The 21012-nt window shown below is 35.8% G+C and overlaps 1 protein-coding gene and 1 long non-coding RNA gene across 3 annotated transcripts in view; one reads left to right on the plus strand and one right to left on the minus strand.

Moving 5' to 3' along the window:
- Window positions 1-21012, minus strand: part of LOC136036234 (uncharacterized) — a 120382-nt gene that overhangs the window by 45474 nt on the left and 53896 nt on the right. The window lies entirely within an intron of this gene.
- LOC136036232 (phenoloxidase-activating factor 2-like) overlaps window positions 1-21012 on the plus strand; it is a 123437-nt gene that overhangs the window by 14460 nt on the left and 87965 nt on the right. Inside the window, exon 1 of one of the 2 annotated variants that reach the window (XM_065718330.1) lies at window positions 13124-13411. The exons of the other annotated variant lie outside the window; for it this stretch is intronic. The gene's annotated coding sequence lies outside the window, so the exon portion shown is untranslated. Of the gene's footprint in view, window positions 1-13123; window positions 13412-21012 lie in introns of those variants that run through there. 2 annotated transcript variants of the gene reach the window in all.

Here is a 21012-nt window from a genome sequence, read left to right on the forward strand (position 1 = left end):
TTTATTTTTAATGTTGGTCCTTACTTTCAGTTGAAAAAACTTGTTTTTTATTAAATTTCTGATCGTTTTTGAAATAATCCTGGGAAATACGGCTCTCCCTCCACGGGAAATTTCTTTACCCCATGAAAAATTCTTCCATGGAAAGATCCTCCCAAATCCCCCCTCCCCTTTACCGACATTCACCAGAAAAATCCCCCTGAATACGTCTGTATACTTCTCAATAACCAACACTATATGTCGACAATTGCCAAAGTTCATAACCTGTAGCCCTTTCCCCAGGGACTGTGGAGGGTTAAGTTATCCTCAAAGACATATTTGTTAAATTTTTCGACTATGCTGAACAAAATGTATAAAAAATGAGCGTGGAAGGGGGGCTAGCTGCCCTCCATTGGTTTTGGCCACTTAAAAAGGGCACTAGAACTTTATATTTCCAATGAAATGGCCCTCTCCTGATCACCCCTAGGAAAAAAATAAATACAAAATAAATAAACTCGAATCCCTGATATTTCTTCTGGAAAAGAAAAATGCTAAATTCTATATTTTTGGAGCTTGAAACCTCTAAAGTAGGGTTCTCTGGTATGCTGAATCTGATGAAAGGATTTTAATTAAGATAACATAATGTTTTGGGATATTTCTCCTTTTTTCAACAATTGAGAAGACTGTCTCAGGGTCGTAACTTTTGATGTGGATTTTACATAATTATGTTGAATAAGCATCAAAATTCGGTTCTTTTAATATATCTATGGTTATCAAGACTCTATTTCTTTTAGTTTCGGCTACTATTGAGCCGCATCTCTCCTTACTTACAGTTTGCTACCATGAACTGTTTTATCATGACGATACTTTAATTTAACTGGACCCTTCAATATAAAGATTATATATACTTTTTATGCACATAAGCATATAAGATTAAGACTTGTGATTATAAAATCTACTGAATATTATAAAAAAAATAATTCAGATACTTATGACGTACATTTCAGCGATCCTAGTGTAAACAAGGTGTGAGTAATATTTCCAACTTTCAATTTAAAGAGTCTGGCAGAGACTGGGGGTGAATAGATTTGTGACGCCCTCCAGCTACTTACATTGTGAAACCTTGCATTTTTCGAATTTTCAAAAAGGTAAGGATGTCTGCCTAAATAATAAAATGTGACATTCATATAACGGATGAGTACCTTTTCCACATGCGCTTTCTTTTCCTCATAGTGACGTCATTCGTGTTTGAATGGAATAAAACCAGAAACAAACCTTTTTTTAAAGGTTATTGGACTTAACCTGCCCATAGCGTATGTAATTTGGTTGTGATTTTTATAGAATATCAACCCGAATTAGGTATGGTTATGAATCTGAGCTGTACAATTTATCCCTAAGGTGTATTTCGCAATGACTAAGCGCATCGTTTCTACGTTTGACAGCTAATTCTGCGTTTCTCTAGATAACTCTCGACCGTTCCAGAAGCGTAATCTTGCCCCGGAACAGTTCGGAAGTTAAGAATTAAAGACCCGGGGACTCCAGAATTCCCTAAAACTGCATTTTGTGGAATTACCATATTCTGGAACGTGAGTGACTTTCCAGGAAACAGTTTTTCCCCTGGCTACAATTTCTTTCCCCTTTCCCCCAGACTACAATGACGTTCCAGAAGCGTAATCTTGCCCCGGGACGGTTTGGAAGTTAAGAATTAAACACCCAGGGAATCCTGAATTCCCTAAAACTGCGCTTTGTAGAAATGCCGAATTTTGGAACGTGAGTGACTTTCCACCAAAACGCTTTTCCCCATGACTATAATTTCTGTGGGGTGCAATTTTTAGGTTAAGAATGTACGTAAACTATTTTTTCTTTACAATTCACCATGACTTGGTAAATATTTCTATAGACCTACATTATTTTGTCTGATCCATTATCCTCTTATAGGCATTTAAATGCCAGACATTTATAAGTAGGGCTAGCTGTTCTATTTTCACTGAAAAGTCAAAAATTTCAAATGCTCTAATGTTTTCATGTAAAAGCCATATTTCTGGCTTCCAAAAATAATTAGGCGATAAGGCGTGGAAGATAGCTGATTGTGTCCCAGCGCACACACACGTATCTCACACATAAGTAAACACAGCCATAACTTCAAAAAGAGTTTAAAATAGTTTTCCCTGGCTGTAGTCTAGTTAGGGTAATGGGGTACAGTTGTTCTCGCGTGCAGTGTCTGTTAGAGCGCCTTTGAGATTAATACATACCTTACTTTTATAATCCTTGGGACATTAAATATAGAAAAGGGAGATTGCAAAAAATGACGTTATTCTGTTCGCTATAAAACCGGCTTAGGTGGGTGTTTCCGAGGAGGAGCTATTTGAAATCGGCGAAAGATGTAAATGCATTAACGTGTAAATGTCTCTCCCTTTTGAAAAATAAATCTTCCTCCCTCTATAGGGTGTCAGACATCATTGCTTGTTTTACTAATTACTAATTGCGCCTATTTTTTTAGCAGTCAGTAAATGTTCAAAGTCTGCTCACAGACATCCTGTAGTACCCACAGTCGGGAAGTGTCGATCCCTGCCAAAATTTTGGCGTTGAGTATTTATACCAATCATCGTGTCCAATCTAAAAACAAATATTATGTAAACAATCGTGCATTAACAAGAGGTTTAATTGCCTAGAATTGAAGTGTGCAATGATCTTGTTCTGCCGTCAGCAGTTTCGTCGACTTTGACAACCCACAAGGTTGTAACAGCAAAAACCAAATTGGCTGACCTTTCGAGAGAAACCAGAATAAAAGACATTGAACTTGACATTCGGATGGATCACTTTCACTTTTTTCCGATTGCCGATCCTTTTTGCTAAATTTTGCGGCTTTTTTCTGTGGTTTTGGCTGTGGTATGGGGTGGATAGCTCGATATTGTTTGTGGGAAATGTGGTTATAAATATTATACAGTTAAAATGAAGAGGTGACTTTTTCTTATCATGAGTGAACTTATTGATGGGCTAGCGAATGTATATCAAACTATTGTTTCTAGATGCGTGGAGCAAGATTGGGCAACATTTAAAACGAAAATATGCCAATTTTCAAGTTTTCAAGTAAAATTTGCTTAGAAAAACTAGCGGATTGGAAGAATTTAATGTGCAACCATCTGAAAGAAATGCCGAAAGATAGTTTAAATGTGCTCTTTCTGGCAAGACTATCTAACGGTATGATGTACGAAAGATCTGAGGCAGTCCCAGGGAATGAAAGAAAATTGTGCTTTTTTACAGCTGTGGTCAAGCAAAAAGCAGGACGGTTTTGGATGGAGCTGGTGGCGGTTCTGGCCTATCTTGCACCCCGGATAAAATCTTCATTTCCACCTCCTCCCTGTCTCCCAAAAATTTTCAAGCCAAATTTCAACAAAGTTTTTATTTATTAACAAAACTATTTCCAACTTGATTGTTCATTAGAATTTATTTTTATCATTATTATCTTGATTAAGTTATTATTATTATTTAATTGTTTTTAATTGATTTATATTTTACTAGTTAATTAATAATTCATTAATTACTTTCATTTATTAGCTATGCCCTCTGCTTTATTTTAATTAGAATTTTCTAAAATTACTTAATGATTATAACCCTTTAACTATATATTTAAAATTTTGCGCCCATTGCAAGTGCTCTGTCGCCCCCTAAAGTCTTCACTGGACGGAGTAGGAAGATGTAGGATACGGTGAAGGAGGAGTAGGAACCGCTGTTTCCTGATCACGCGACTTAGTGCTGGGATGAGCTGTTAGAGGATTTGAAACCTTCACCCCCCAAAAGATGTTTATCCGACTAACAAAAAACATAACAAGACTGAATCTAAACAGATTTTTGATACATGTTTCAAAGTTTTTTTTTTCATCCTCCCCCCAAATATATCCTGGATACGGCCCTGTCTTCTGGCACTAACAAGATTGGCAATTACAATGATGGCTGAATATGTCGATATATAAAAGATGAAATTTGCCTCATCGTGAAAATTGTGAAATTGTCAAACGAAAAAATGGTAAATGCTGATATTATTGACTTTAGCAAATTATTTCAGCGGTCAAATTGATTTTTTTTAAACAAAGATTTTAAACATTTATACATATTTTGATCATGCTTCCCTTTGCACAAAGGGAAGCTGGTTAAATGTTCTTCGGTTCGTATGTGAGGTTTAATGTCCAATTTTGAATATATAACTCTTAAGGCCTGATTTATTGAGAAAGACTCATTCCTATGCTTTCCTCATTTTTTAGGTCTCGTTAAGGAAGGGTGTTAACTCTAGTTAACAAAAGAGGAATAGGCAAGATTTTCTTGTTATGGCTGCTGTAGCAGCTGTTGCCTAGTGAAAAACGAACTCCTGCCCATAGCGATCGAAAATGTAAAAATATGTTTTTTTTTAATACTATCAACTATGGAAAAAGTACGATTTGAAACTGACTCAGGAAAAATAGTCTGAAACCCCTTGCATTACTATCCTGTTCATCCAATCTCCAAGAACGGTAAAAAGCTGTTGAGTACACTCATGCAGAGGTTTTAGGTATAAAATCCCCCACAAGGCCCTCTTAATCTTTTTAACACTTTTCGTGCTGGGTGAAAATAGAGTTCCGTGAACACAATTCCTTTTCAGTTGCTTCTGTTCACTTTATTATATTCTCTGGATGTTAATCATTCAACTACGCCCGATGGGTAAGTTAATAGATGGCCAATGTTTACACCCCGGCGTTTATCTCCCCCGGAAAATACCCCCGCGGGAAATACCCCTCGGAAATTAATTCCTGGAAAATACAAACCTCTCCCTGCGGACCCCCCCATGGACTCCCCTAGAAAATACCCCCATAATATGGGGAGGGTAAAGTATATGGACAGTTTGAAGTCAGAAAACAATTCTTAGTTCATCAAACGGTTTGTGGTAACAAACTGTAAGTATGGAGCGACCCGGCTCAATATTAACCGAAAATCTAAAAAACGGAATTTTGACACCAATAGACACATCAAAAGAATTGGATTTGTATGCAGATTTGAAATATACAAGTTTCATCAAGTTTAGTCCTATTCATCGAAAGTTACGAGCCTGAGAAAATTTGCCTTATTTTCGAAAAAAGGGGGAAACACCCCCCAAAAGTCACAAAATCTTAATGCAAATCACACCATCAGATTCAGCGTATCAGAGAACTCGACTCTAGACGTTCCAAGCTCCTATCTGTAAAAATTTGAAATTTTATATTTTTGCCAGAAGAAAGGTCACGGATGCGTGTTTATTTGTTTTTTGTTTATTTCTTTTCCCAGGGTTAATCATATCGATCCAGTGGTCCTAGAATGCTGCGAGAGGGCTCATTTGAACGGAAATCAGAAGTACAGGTGCCCTTTTTAAATGACCAAAAAAACTTGAGGGCAACTAGGCCCCCTCCAACGCTCATTTTTCTCAAAGTTACAGGATTAAAATTTTTAGAAAGCCATTTTGTTCAGCATAGTAGAAAAATCTAATAACTATGTCTTTGTGGACGACTTATTCCCCCATATTCCCCGGGAGAAGGACTGCAAGTTATGAACTTTGCCCATTGTTTACACATAGTATTGGTTACACATTGGAAGTATACAGGCGTTTTCAGGAGGGATTTTTTCTGGTGGGGGAGTCGGGGGGAGAGGGTTACGTGGGATGATCTGTCCATGGAGGAACTTTTCATGGTGGAAGAGAATTTTTCATGAAGGGGGCGCCGGATTTCTCAGTATGATTTAAAAACCGATCAGAAATTGAATTTAAAAAAAAATAAATGCTCTCAACTTAAAGTAAGAAGCAACATTAAAAGTAAAACTAACGGAATTTTTACCTATATTAGGAGGTTCATTCCCTCGTCAATACTTCTCTCTTTACGCTAAAGTTTTTTAGTACTTTCAAAAGAGCTTTTTTTTCTAATTAAACGGTCTTTGTGATTCAGAGGTCAATCTTAAATAATTGAAACAGAATTCGAACTCTAGTGTAAATAGCGAGGTATTGACAAGGGGGTGAACCCCCTCGTTTACGCAATAATTTCTTTACATTTTAAGTTTTAATGTTGCTCCTTACTTTCAGTTGAACAATTTTTTTTTTATTCAGTTCATAACGCAGAATAATTGTACCTAAAACATTTTGCATGCAGACCCACTGTACTTTACCCCCCACTCCCCTAATGTGCAAATAAATAGCCCCAATTTGTTTCTAAAGTAACGAAGAAACCGATTTGTTCTCGAGTTTGAGGGAACTTGAGGGAATGGCGTATAATACACAAGTACCGAAATTTTTCATGGAAAGATACTCGGATTTCTCGTTATTATTTAAAAACTATCAGAAATTAAATTTAAACAAGTTTTTTCAACTGAATAGTAAGGAGCAACATCAAAACTTAAAACGAGCAGAAATTATTCAGTATATGAAAGGAGTTTTCCCTTTCATAAGACCTTGCTCTTTACGCTAAAATTTTGACCTTTTGTCCTAATTCTTTAAGAACGATTCTTGAAACGCAATGACCGTTTGATTTGAGCAATAAACTTTGTTTTAAAATTCTATAAAAAAAACTTTAGCGTAAAGATAAAACTTATGGAAGGGGAAGCTCCTTTCGGATACGCAATGATTTTTGTTCGTTTTAATTTCGATGTTGCTCCTTAACTTTCAGTTGAAAAAAAATTTTTTTTTTTGAATTAATTTTTGATCGTTTCTAAATAATACCGGGAAATCCGGCTCTCTCTCTCATGAAAAGTTTCGGTATTTGTGTATTATACTTCACTCACTCAAGTTTACGATGTGTAAAACTCGAAAACAAACCGGTTTATTCGTTAGTTTCATCGTTACTTTAGAAGCAAATTCGAGCTATATATTTGCACCTTAGGGGGGGATGGGTAAAGTATTGCGGGTCTGCATGCAAAATTTGTTACGCACAATTATTCTGCATGTTATGAAGTAAGAATTATTTTCTGACTTATAACTGTCCGAATACTTAGCCCCCTCCCCTTATGTGCAGATATATAGCTCCAATTATACATTTCCAATCTATTTTATCGCTTGTCATTTATCTTGTCTCGCGCTAAGCTTAAATAAATTAACGAAGAAACCGGTTTGTTATCGAGTTTTACACATCGTAAACTTGACTAACATATATGACACAAGTACCAAAATTCCTTCCTCCTACGAAAAAAATACTTAAATAAAAGTCTGAAATTTGGAAAACCTTATTTTCCACGGGTTTGTATTTTCCACCGGGAGATTTTCCTCGGGGGGTGTTTTCTGCGGGGTATTTTTCGGGGGGCTGTCTTCCGGTGGGTTATTTTCGAGGGATATTCCCCGGAGGGGGGGGGTAAACGCCGAGAATCAAGTTAATAACCCTACCCTAGTTTTTCAAGCACTTTTAAATTTAAAAATACGATCCTCCCCGTCATTCTCAACGAAAAAACTTTTACTTAAAGAAAAAACTTCCTTTTTTTCTTGAAGAAGAAGAGAAAAAAAAAGAAATTTTCCTTAAGGAGAAATTGGGGTGATTGTTACAGCGGTGAGTTTGTCGTAAAATTGCTTTGCTGGTATAGGCTAGTAACGACTATAAAATACATGATGCAAGTCTAGCTTGTGCGGCAATATTCTTCATGTACTTAAGGGAAACAGCTGTTATTTGCTTTTTTCACAAAACGCATGTGACAATAGGAAGAAGAACAAAATTACTCCAAATACAAAAAAAAAAATTAAATCCCCTAGAAACTTGATTCAGGAAGTGAATCTTAGACTCTATAAGGAACAAATGTTGAATTTTATTAGAAGGAAGCGGTCACATACCTCTGACTTTTAAACAGGCAATATCATGCCGCAATGATGACGTTATAATCGTTTCTTCTATTTGATAATGACTTCATATTTGTTATTTTTTTGTCCTCAGCTTTTACAGCTTTTATATACTATTTGCGTACAAACTTGAAAAAAAAACGGTACAGACTTCCGGCAAAAGTCGTTGGTTTTGTTCCTGTGTTAATGAACTTGAGACGCTAACTATTTTATTAAAAATTTTGAGTGCTGCCTATTGTTTTAACTTTAGTTTTTTTTTATTAAACCAAATTAACATACTCATAAAATCAAGCCAAGGAAGTGACAAGACACAAACATCTCAGCACCTATCAAACAGTTCGTGGTAACGAACTGTAGTAAGGAGTGACCCGGCTCAATAGTAACCAAAACTCTAAAACATGGAATTTTGATACCAATAGCTACATCAAAAGAATCGCATTTTAATGCTGATTTTAAATATATTAGTTTCATCAAGTTTAGTCTTACCCATCAAAAGTTACGATCCTGAGAAAATTTGCCTTATTTAGGAAAATAGGGGGAAACACCCCCTAAAAGTCGTAGGATCTTAACGAAAATGACACCATCAGATTCAGCGTATCAGGGAACCCTACTGTAGAAGTTTCAAGCTCCTATCTACAAAAATGTGGAATTTTGTATTTTTTGCCAAAAGACAAATCACGGGTGCGTGTTTATTTGTTTGTTTTTTTTTGTTGTTTTTTTTTCTTTTCCCCAGGGGTCATCGTATCGACCAAGTGGTCCTAAAATGTCGCAAGAGGGCTCATTCTAACGGAAATGAAAAGTTCTAGTGCCCTTTTTAAGTGACCAAAAAAATTGGAGGGCATCTAGGCCCCCTCCCACGCTCATTTTTTCCCAAAGTCAACGGATCAAAATTTTGAGATAGCCATTTTGTTCAACATAGTCGAAAACCGTAATAACTATGTCTTTGGGGTTGACGTACTCCCCTACAATCCCTGGGGGAGGGGCTGCAAGTTACAAACTTTGACCAGTGTTTACATATAGCAATGGTTATTGGGAAGTGTACAGACGTTTTAAGGGGGATTTTATTTTGTTTGGGGGTGGGGCTGAGGGGAGGGGGCTATGTTGGAGGATCTTTCCTTGGAGGAACCTGTCATGGGGGAAGAAAAATTCAATGAAAAGGGCGCAGGATTCTCTAGCATTACTTTAAGAAAACAATGAAAAATAAACATGAAAACGTTTTTTTTTTCAAATGAAAGGAAGAAGTAGCATTGAAACTTAAAACGAACAGAGATTAGTACGCTTATGAGGGATTCTAAAAATACTTTAGCATAAAGAGCGAGGTATTTAGGAGGAGATAAATACCTTGCTCTTTATGCTAAAGTATTTTTAGTAATTTCAACTATTTATTCTACGGCCTTTCTGATTCAGGGGTCATTCTTAAAGAATTGGGACAAAACTTACGATTTAGTGTAAAGAGGGAGGTATTAACGAGGGTACAAACCCCCTCGTATACATAATAAAAACATAAGGTTATGAAAGTTTTTTACGTAAGTTAATTCTTAAATTATGTATATTTTTTACTAATAAATCGTTAAACATTAAAAGTTCTAGTTGCCTTTTTAAGTAACCGAAAAATTGGAGGGCAACTAGACCTCCTCCACCCCTTATTTCTCAAAATCATCTGACCAAAACTAAGAGAAAGCCATTTAGCCAAAAACAGAATTAATATACAAATTTCATTTTAATAATTTATGTGCGGAGAGCCAAAACCAAACATGCATTAATTCAAAAACGTTCAGAAATTAAATAAAAAAAAACTAATTTTTTTAGCTGAAAGTAAGGAGCGACATTAAAACTTAAAACGAACAGAAATTACTCCGTATATGAAATGGGTTGTCCCCTCCGCAATCCCTCGCTCTTTACGCTAAAGTTTGACTCTTTGCCACAATTATACTTTTTAAAACAATTAAAAGCTTTAGCGTAAAGAGCGAGGGATTGCGGAGGGGACAACCCATTTCATATACGGAGTAATTTCTGTTCGTTTTAAGTTTTAATGTCGCTCCTTACTTTCAGCTAAAAAAATTAGTTTTTTTTAATTTAATACCTCAAAAAAGGCAACCCAATATCTAATCACATAAGAATATCTAACACATAGAGATCACTATATTCCACTGAACAATAGACACTTCAAGATGCAGACAATTCAGTACGGATAACTATAGGTTCGCGAAAAAGGATTCTTGTGTGATTTTGTTTTTTTAGGACTCGCCGGTTTCGGTACTTAAGTATTATACGAGAAACAAACATTGCGAACATGAGACATTACCTGTTTTTCACGGTGTTAACACTAGACAATTAGCTTGGGCTGTGAAAACTACAACAAGGGATTATGCAAAGGGGGCTGTCCAGAGCGCATTGTATTAAAAACAAACCTAACCTAACCAAAATACTAACTAAGTATTTCATTAAAATGTTGCTACGATGTATTTTTTCACTAAACGATCCTAATTGTCTTGTTCTAACACCGTGAAAAACGGGTTAAATCTCATGTTCACGATACAAGCTCTCGAGTGTGTTTCTCGTATAATGCATAAGTACTGTGGTTTCTCGTGTTTTTCCCTAAGCCGTTGGAAATTACGTGCGTACTCCATTTCGTTTGATTGGATATATATGCTGCATTTGAAAAAAAAAATGCCGTTTTGAAGCATATATTATTCGTGAACTGTTGCATCAGAAAAGAGCGCCTGCTCTGGGTTAATCTAGGATAGCTTCAGCTATCCATTTCGAGAAACCCAGCTGAGACTATACAACACAAATATTGCAAACACGGAACTATTAGACGCAGGCGCTTCAGTACATAATAATTTGACTTGTGAAAGCCCTATTTCACAATGGAATAGAGATATAAATAACGTCTTGTGCATGAAACAGAAGATTCCGCAGGCAATGATGACCTGTCAGCTTTAAACCGAATTGTAAATCCGACTTACTTGGTACACTCACGATTCACCCTGGAACTTGGTGTACATATATGGTATATATGTTCGATGTATATATACGGGCCAAGTATGATGGCTATTGCTCAATCAAGTCCATAAGGTGCATATCTAAGTCTTCGTTTACTTTGCCCCAGAGTTACTTGACACATTTAAAAAAAAGTGGTCATTAAAAAAGAATATTAAAATGTTACCACACTTGGGAAAAATGTAATTCTTTTCGGCAATAAGCACTTTTTGCGGACCAAATCCCCCACTTCCTTGAAAAAAATTTAAGTTTGATTCTCTTGCAATGTTTCTGAGCGTGTCTTTTAGAGTAACACTGTAGGGGTTTTCCCGCCCTCCGAACAAAAAACTGTTAGCTAACAATTTTCCCAACAATAGTGTTTGGGAAAAAGTGTTTGGCTACAAACTGTTGGCTAACAGTTTTTAGTCTGTTGTTTGAGAATATATGTTGTTTAAACTGTTGTTTGAGAATATCTGTAACAGATCGAATGCTCGTTGGAGAAAATTGTTGAAGAACTTATTTCTATTAGCTATCAATTGGGTTTCCGCCGTCCAAACAACTACGCAAACAGTTGGACGGCACAAAAGAATTTTGTATCATGCTCAGTTTTGAATGGGCTTTTAAAATTCGTTTTGCCTTTACATCCCAGATTTCTTACTTAGACTACCTGCATATTTTGGGTTATATTACCAGTTACTCATATAAAGACCATCAAAGAAGCTCAGTTTTACGCTTCTAGAAAAAGCTATTCCATGCTCTTGAACTGCCAGTAAGAATCTTTTAAAAGCCATCTCCAATTTTTTTTTGAAGTTGTCAGCGTAATTAGCTTCATTGAGTGTCAACTGGTGTGACCAACTGAGGCCTTGTCCAATGTTGTTCCTTGGCACTCACAACCTCTTAGTAATGCATCATCCACGAGGGCACGCAGGGAGAGAAGACTTCTCCCTTTTATTCTACATTGGTTGAACCATTTTCAACTTTCACTAAATACATCATTGTCCACCAGATGGAAAAAAAGAACAATATCTTTAGAATGATTTGAAGAAACAACCCATGAGTAAGAAAAGCCTGTGCTTTTCTTATACTCTTTTTTATAGTTCTATAAATAGACAGCATAATCATTGTAAAATTAGTGAATTTTTAAGCGGCTATTTAATAATAGTGAACACCATTGCAAATGGTATTAGAGTTGACCCATAACAGACAAACCACTAGTCAAACACTCCGCAGTGGCCACCACAATGACTTCTTTTAAGATTATAATTTCTACTCTGTTCATGTTCCTTATCTAGATTCATAGCCCACATGAAATCACTGGACAGCTATGACCCTCATAAGGTAACCCAATTGGACACCTGGCGTGTCTGACCTGCCAGTTGCGCATCAACTGGCGAAACTATAAAAGTCAAATCACTATCTGTAGCCAAGGTCGTATCCAGAGGAGAGGGTACTGGTTATGAGCCCCCCCCACAGAAATTTTTGCGTGACTCGTAAAAAGGTAACAAAAATGTGCATAAACAAATTTTTGTGCCTTTTGTAAATTTTTGCAACCTCCCAAAATCAAAATGTATGTCAGTTTAGCAGCTTAGCGTGTATACATACATATATATATATATATATATATATATATATATATATATATATATATATATATATATATATATATATATATATATATATATATATATATATATATATATATATATATATATATATATATATATATATATATATATATATATATATATATATATATATATATATATATATATATATATATATATATATATATATATATATATATATATATATATATATATATATATATATATATATATATATATATATATATATACATATATATATATATATATATATATATATATATATATATATATATATATATATATTTAATTACAATAACAGGGTGATATTAGATGTCTGAAAAATATCAGTCAGTGACTGGAGAGCCACTGGGCTTCTCAATGGTTGTTCAGTGGTTACTGTTGCAGGTGAGCTCGGAGTTAAGGCAGACTATCTCTAAAAACCACCCACTGCAAGATTTCCCTGTGAACACAATACTGACTTTTGAAGTGTACTATCAAAGCTTTGTTTAGATCCCTTTTGTGGTGGCCGGTGTCTACCCCCTGTAAATCCCCCCCCCCCTTTAGAAAATAAGGCTGTCCAAATTTGAGAATTTTATTTGATTTTTGTTTTTAATTTTCCATAGGGGAAAGGAATTTTGGTGCTTGTGTATTATGCGCCACTCACTCAAGTTTATGCTGTGTAAACTCGAGAACAAACCGGAGTCTTCGTTAGTTTCTTTCAGCTTAGTGTGAGACAAGACGAAAACAAGTGACAGAATAGATGGGAAATATCTAATTTGGGCTATATATTTGCACATAAGGGCAAGTATATGTGCAAATAATATAAAGTAGTTCGACAGTTTGAAGTCTGAAAACAACTTTTACTTCATAACGTGCAAAATAATTGTATCTAGCACATTTTGCATACAGACCCGATATACATTAACCCCTACCCCCTAATGTGCAAGTATATAGCCCTAATTTGTTTCTAAAGTAATCAAGAAGCTGACGAAGAAACCGGTTTATTCTCTAGTTATACAAATCTTTCACTTGAGTGAGTGGCATATTATAGACAGTTACCGGAATTTTTCAAACAGTTCGTGGTAACGAACTGTAGTAAGAAGCGACCCGGCTCAATAGTAACCGAAAATCTAAAAAATAGATATTATATTATACCCATCAAAAGTTACGAGCCTGAGAAAATTTGCCTCATTTTAGAAAATAGAGGGAAACAAGACAGATCACGGATGCGTGTTTATTTGTTTTCATGTTTTTTTTTTGTTTTTTTTTATTGTTTTTTTCCAGGGGTGATCGTATCGACTAAGTGGTCCTAGAATCTTGCGAGAGGGCTCATTCTAACGGAAATTAAAATTTCTTGTGCCCTTTTTAAGTGACCAAAAAATTGGAGGGCACCTAGGCCCCCTCCCACGCTCATTTTTCCCCAAAGTCACCAGATCAAAATTCTGAGACAGGCATTTTATTCACCATAGTAGAAAAACCAAATAACTATGTCTTTAGGGACGACTTACTCCCCCGCAGTCCCCGTGGGAGGGGCTGCAAGTTGAAAACTTTGACCTTTGTTTACATACAGTAATGGTTACTGGGAAGTGTACAGAAGTTTACAGGGGGATTTTTTTTGGTTTATGGGGAGAGTTGAGGGGGGGTTACGTGAGAGGATATTTCCATGGAGAGACTTCTCATGGGAAAAGATAATTTCAATGAAGGGGGCACAGGATTGTCTAGCTTTATAAGTTGTTTCTACTGAAAGTAAGGAGCAGCATTAAAACTTAAAACGAACAAAAACTTTTACGCATATGAGGGTTTTGCCTCCTCGTTATACCTCACTCTTTACGTTAAAGTATTTTTAGAAATTTCAACTATTTATTCTACGACCTTTGTGATTCAGAGGTCATTCTTAAGGAATTGGGACACAATCTAAGCTTTAGTGTAAAGAGCGAGGTATCGCCGAGGGTTGGACCCCCTCATATACGCAATAAAAACATACGAATATAGAAGTTCTTTACGTAAGTTAATTCGTAAGTTATGTATATTCTTTACCAAAGAAAACGTTTGTAAAAAATTAAAAGTTCTAGTTGCTTTTTTAAGTAATCAAAAACTTGGAGGGCAACTAGGCCTCCTCCTTCGCTTCTTTTTTCTCAAAATCTTCCTATTAATTGCAATTAATTAATATGCAAGTTTCGTTTTAATTATTTATGTGCGGAGAGCCAAAATCAAAATATGCATTAATTCAAAAACGTCCAGAAAATAAACTAAAAAAACAAGTTTTTGTTACGGAAAGTAAAGAGCTACATTTAAACTTAAAACGAACAGAAATTACTCCGTATAAGTAAGGGGCTTTTCCTCCTCAACGCCCCGCTCTTTACGCTAAAGTTTCTTACTGTTTTAAAAAGTAGAGTGAAGAGAAAGGGTCAAACTTTAGAGTAAAGAGCGAGGCATTGAGGAGGAAAAGCCCCTTACATATACGGAGTAATTTCTGTTCGTTTTAAGTTTTAATGTCGCTCTTTACTTTCCGTTACAAAAATTTGTTTTTTATATATTTAATCATAGAGAGAGAGCGGGATTTCCCGGTAATATTTAAAAACGATCAGAAATTAAATTTTAGAAAAAGTTTTTTCATCTGAGAGTAAGGAGTAACATTAAAACAAAACGAACAGAAATTATTACTTATATGAAAGGAGTTTCCCCTTCCACTGGACCTTCCTCTTTACACTACAGTTTTGAACTTTTTCCTAATTCTTGAAGAACAATTTCTGAAACAAAATGACCTTTTAATTAGAATAATAAGCTTTGTTTTAGAATTCTAAAAAAAATGTTTAGCTTAAAGAGCGAGGTCTTGAGGAGGAGACAACCTCTTTCATATACGTAGTCATTTTTGTTTGTTTTAAGGTTTAATGCTGCTCCTTACTTTTAGTTGTGAAACTAATTATATTAATTACAGTTAGCGTTAGCCTAATTACAGATAGCTGTAATTAATTACAGATTAATTACAGCTAATTTTATTAATTACAGATAGCATTTAAACTGAGAAATCTACTGATTAAGTTTTTAAAGAAAAGTAAAGAGCCCAATTAAGCCAAAAATGAGCAGAAATAAAGTAAAATGATCTTCCAAGTAAAATCTTTGGAGTCTAATAGAAAAAAACAAATAGATATAAAGTATGTGTTTCTATAAAAAAGACTATGCCAATAAAAAATTAATAGAAATCAATTTTAAAATTTTTTCCACAAAACATGTTTCTCAAAGAATAGTAAAGAGCTTAGTTACCATGACTTACTGTCAGAGGCCTATGTATGCTTCTTCAGCCTGTATCAAATTCTCAGGAAAGCACATTCGGGACACCTATTTTACATTTAAAGGAGAAACTGTAGAAGCCGAATCACTGCTGCAGCTCTTCACAGTATATCTATTTTTAGCCGATTTGCATGTAAGTGCATATATATTTAATTATATTGGGACCAGAACAATATGAGACGTGTGGAGAATATCAGGATATTCGATATGAGAGCAAGGAGGTTCCTGAGTAGCTGTCCAGCGGCTGTAGATGTAATTATAGATAAGAATTGTATTAAGCCAAAGCAGCTCCGAGAAGCTGCTGGCGTATTGTATAGTAGCCAACTTACTGAAAGGAAATTCAATGGGGGGGGACGTAACCCTAGATTATATTCTGAAAAATACCTTTTTTTTGGTATTTTATGGAATATCTTTTTTCAGTAACCTACTTCCTCCGAGATTTTGAAAACAGCCCCCCTACATATCTGGGAATTTGCAACTTTGCTACTCATTTGGGAATTTACTAGTACTGATCTATTCAGCTTGCCAGTATAAACTCTCAGTCCCTATTAAAAGCCGAAAGTGGCATGCTTGACATTTTGTCTGATAACCAACAGGAATTGTATTTCCTACTGCGCGTAGCTCTTTCTAGTGCATATATCTATTGAAGCTTAGCATGCAAGGTTATCTAATTAATATGGGCAGAATAATTATCTTAAATAATTATATTAGCCGCAGTAATTCAAAAGCCACCCCGTCAAACAAAATAAGTTCTATGTAATCAGTTTTCTTTCGTTTAATTTGGTAACTTAATTATTTACAAGGCCTCTATTTTCTTAGAGTATGTTATATCTTCTTTTCTCGCTAATAGAACTAGCTGTAAATTCTAACTTTTGATATTGAAACTTGTTTTTGACACATCTTGTATTCTTAACGAAATCATCCTTTCACAAATCACTGCATCTGAATAATAATAAAAAAAGAGCTACTAAGAGCTCATATGGCATTTGTGACGAGGTCGGAAGAGCCAAGAGCTCATATGGCATGAGCTCTAGCAAAATTCTAAGAATTAATAGATTGATTTAAAAGGAAAATCAGAGGCTTAATGTCAGTCGGGATTTAAAATAAGAGCTCTGAGACACGAGGTCCTTCTAAATATCAAATTCATTAAGATCCGATCACCCACTGGTAAACTAAAAATACCTCATTTTTTTCTAATTTTTCCTCTCCCTTCAATCCACCAGATGGTCGAATCGGGAAAAATGACTTTATCAAGACAATTTGTGCAGGTCCCTGACACGCCTACCAATTTTCATGGTCCTAGAACGTCCGGAAGCACCGAACTCGCCAAAGCACTGGACCCCCCTAGCTCCGCCAAAGAGAGGAAATTCCTTCCGGCTACGTCAAACACGTATCTGCGACATTTGCTTATTCTACCCACCAAGTTTTATCCCAATCACTCCACTCTTAAGTGTTTTCCAGCATTTCCGGTTTCCCCCTTTAACCCCCCACCCCCAATGTCACCGGATCTGGTCGGGATTCAAAATAAGAGCTCTGGAACATAAGTTCCTTCTAAATATCAAATTTCATTAAGATCCGGTCACCCGTTCTTAAGTTAAAAATACCTCAATTTTTCAAATTTTCTGATTTAACATCCCCCCCCAACTCCCCCAAAGAGAGCGTATTCAGTCTGGTTATGTCAATTACGTATCTAGGACTTGTGCTCATTCTTCCCACCAAGTTTCATCCCGATCTCTCCACTCTAAGCGTTTTCCAAGATTTCTCGTTTTCCCCTCAAACTCCTTAGTATCACCGGATACAGTCGGGATTTAAAATAAGAGCTCTGAGACACGAGGTCCTTCTAAATATCAAATTTCCTTCAGATACGATCAACCATTCGTAAGTTAAAGATACCTCATTTTTTCAATTTTTCCTCTCCCTCCAGCCCCTCAGACGGTCTGATCGGGGAAACGATTGTTATCAAGTCAGTTTGTGCAGGTCCCTGACACGCCTACCAATTTTCATCGTCCTAGCACGTCCAGATGCACCGAACTCGCCAAAGAACTGGAAATCACCCCCCCCCCCCCAACTCCCCCTAAGTGAGCAGATCCGTTCCAATTATGTCAGTCATGTATCTAGAATTTGTGCTTATTCTACCCATCACGTTTCATCCCGATCTCTCCAATCTAGGCGTTTCCCAAGATTTCCAGTTTCCAAGATCTCTGTTTCCCTCCTCCAAACCCTTATATCCCCGGATCTGATTCGAATTGAAAATGGAGCATCTGAGACATAAGATCTTTCTATATATCAAGTTTCATTAAGATCCGATCACCCATTCATAGGATAAAGATACCTCAATTTTCACGTTTTCCAAGATTTCCGGTTTCCCCTCCTGATTTTTGATTTTGGCTCTCCGCACATTAATTATTAAAATGAAATTTGCATATTAATTTTTTTTGGCTAAACGGCTTTTTCTTAGTTTTGATCAGACGATTTTGAGAAATAAGGGGTGGGGAAGGAGGCCTAGTTGCCCTCCAATTTTTCGGTTGCTTAAAAAGGCAACTAGAACTTTTAATTTTTAACTAACGTTTTTATTATTAAAAAATATACGTAACTTAAGAATTAACTTACGTAACAAACTTTTATGCTCTTATATTTTTTTTATTATGTTTATGAGGGGGTTTGTCCCCTCGTTAATACCTCGTCTTTTACACTAAATCTTAAGTTTTTCTTAATTCTTTAAGAATGACCCCTGAATCTGAAAGGCCGTGGAATAAATAGTTGAAATTACTAAAAATACTTTAGCATAAAGAGCAAGGTATTTATCTCCTCCTAAATACCTCGCTCTTTATGCTAAAGCATTTTTAGAACCCCTCATATGCGTAATAATCTTTGTTCGTTCTAAGCTTTAATGCTACTCCTTACTTTCAGTTGAAAAACTTTTTCGTGTTTATTTTTTCATTGTTTTTTTTTATAGTAATGCTAGAAAATCCCACACCCTTTTCATTGAATTTCTTTTCCCCCATGACATATTCCTCCAAGAGAAGATCCTCCCACATAGCCCCCTCCCCTCCCCTCAACTCCACCCCAAACCAAATTATCCCCCTGAAAACGTCTGTACACTTCCCAATAACCATTACTGTATGTAAACGCTGGACAAAGTTTGTAACTTGCAGCCCCTCCCCCAGGGACTGTGGGGGAGTGAGTCATTCCAAAGACATAGTTAATTTGGTTTTTGACTATGCGGAACAAAATGGCTATCTCAAAATTTGGATCTGTTGACTTTGGGAAAAAAATGAGCGTGGGAGGGGGCCTAGGTGCCCTCCAATTTTTTTGGTCAATTAAAAAGGGCACTAGAACTTTTCATTTCCATTAGAATGAGCCCTCTTGCGAGATTCTAGGACCACTTGGTCGATACTATGACCCCTGGGGAAATTTTTTTTTAATTTTTAATTTTAATTTTTAAATTTTTAATTGTTTTAAAAAGCAGAATTGTGGCAAAGAGTCAAACTTTAGCGTAAAGAGCGAGGGATTGCGGAGGGGACAACCCATTTCATATACGGAGTAGTTTTAAGTTTTAATATCGCTCCTTACTTTCAGTTTAAAAAACTAGTTTTTTTTTATTTAATTCCTTTAAGGCTTATCGTCATCGATGTAGCTGCTAGTGGCGGAGGAAAGCAATAAAGATTCTTCCTTTTTGGTTATAAGCGTGAATTAGGCGACTATTTTTCTTAGTAATTTTAGTGCTGAAACAATACCTGGTTGCAAAATCAGGAGAACTATCGACTCGGAGGGAGAGAAAGTGTGCGGTCTCTCTAAATCGTGTTAATCCTACCAATAAGAAAACTTATAAAGGGGAGGTAGGGGCAGTCTTTTGTAATCGTCTTATTTGTGAATTAAGTTTAGATAAGAATCTGTTACCTTTACTCTGTGTCCAAGTTTTTCAGGTTTGAAATCCTCAAGACAATTATTACATCAACTATGACTTTAAATAGTATTTTAAAAGTAAAGTTTCCTAAGCCCCTTAAAATGTAGTTTCTCAACATAATTTCTTATGATTCCTCATATCCTCATAATTCCTTTTCTCAACATAAATGACAAGGAGACAGTATGTAAAAAAATATATTGAATGAATGGATAAATCGTGTTGTTTAAGAATGTAGGCTACAAATCTCAATTTCAGAAACAAAACGTGTTATATATCGCCTTTGAGTAGGCTGCTCAGATAATGTCAAGGCCCGTAATACTCAAAAAGTGTAGTTTAGTTATTAGAAATAAAGTCTTGACAACATTATTCTAAATAATCTAGAATATTAAATAATTCTATATGAAATCATTCTGTATATAACAATTAGATGCATAGACATGACAAGGAACTATACACACATGCACTATGAAACGCTATGCAAAAGAAGTATTGCTTCTTATGCGAACCACTATTTCTTATAAGACATAGTATTGGTGAGTTAGAATTCATTGCGAAATATTATCTTAATGTTCACGTACTATAGATAATATGGATGTCGTAATTGAAGAAAATGCAAGTTACACAATACCAACTTTATGGAAGAGTGGAAAACCTGGGAAAAAGGTGTTACGCGTTTTTATGGCACTTGGTATTTACCAAGTGACACATAGCGATCGCAAATTCTGTCAGTCTGTCTGTCCCGGTTTTGCTAGTTTAAGCACTTCCAGATAAGCTAGGATGATGGAATACACCAGATGAAATTAGAAATAGTCATCTCCCCGATTCGACCATCTGGAAGGGGAGTGGGGGGACGGTTAATTCGGAAAAATTATAAAAACTGAGGTATTTTTAACTTACGAACGGTGATCGGATCTTAATAAAATTTGATATTTAGAAGGATACTGTGTCTCAGAGCTCTTGTTTTGAATCCCGACCGGATCCGGTGAAATTGGGGGGAGTTGGAGGGGGAAACCTAAGATGTTAGAAAACGCTTAGAGTGGAGGGTACGGGATGAAACTTAGTGGGAAATATAATCACAAATCCTAGATACGTAATTGACATAACCGGAAAAATTATAAAAAATGAGGGATTTGTAACTTATGAACGGGTGATCAGATCTTAATGAAATTTGATATTTAGAAGGATCTTGTGCTTCAGAGCTCTTATCTTAAATCCTGACCAGATCTGGTAACATTGGAGGGGGGTCGGAGGGGGAAACCGGAAAGTGAACTGCAATAAAAAAAACTCTACTCTATTAATAACGTCGAAAATAATAATGGTATTTTGCAGTATTATTACCAGATGACTAGCATGAAAGTGTAGCTGTAATAACGAAAATGCACCAAAGGCAGTACTCGAGAATAAGTGTGTCGGATGCAACCAATTTTGATGGCACA

This window comes from Artemia franciscana, chromosome 15 (genome assembly GCF_032884065.1).
Source record: "Artemia franciscana chromosome 15, ASM3288406v1, whole genome shotgun sequence".
NCBI lineage: Eukaryota > Metazoa > Arthropoda > Branchiopoda > Anostraca > Artemiidae > Artemia > Artemia franciscana.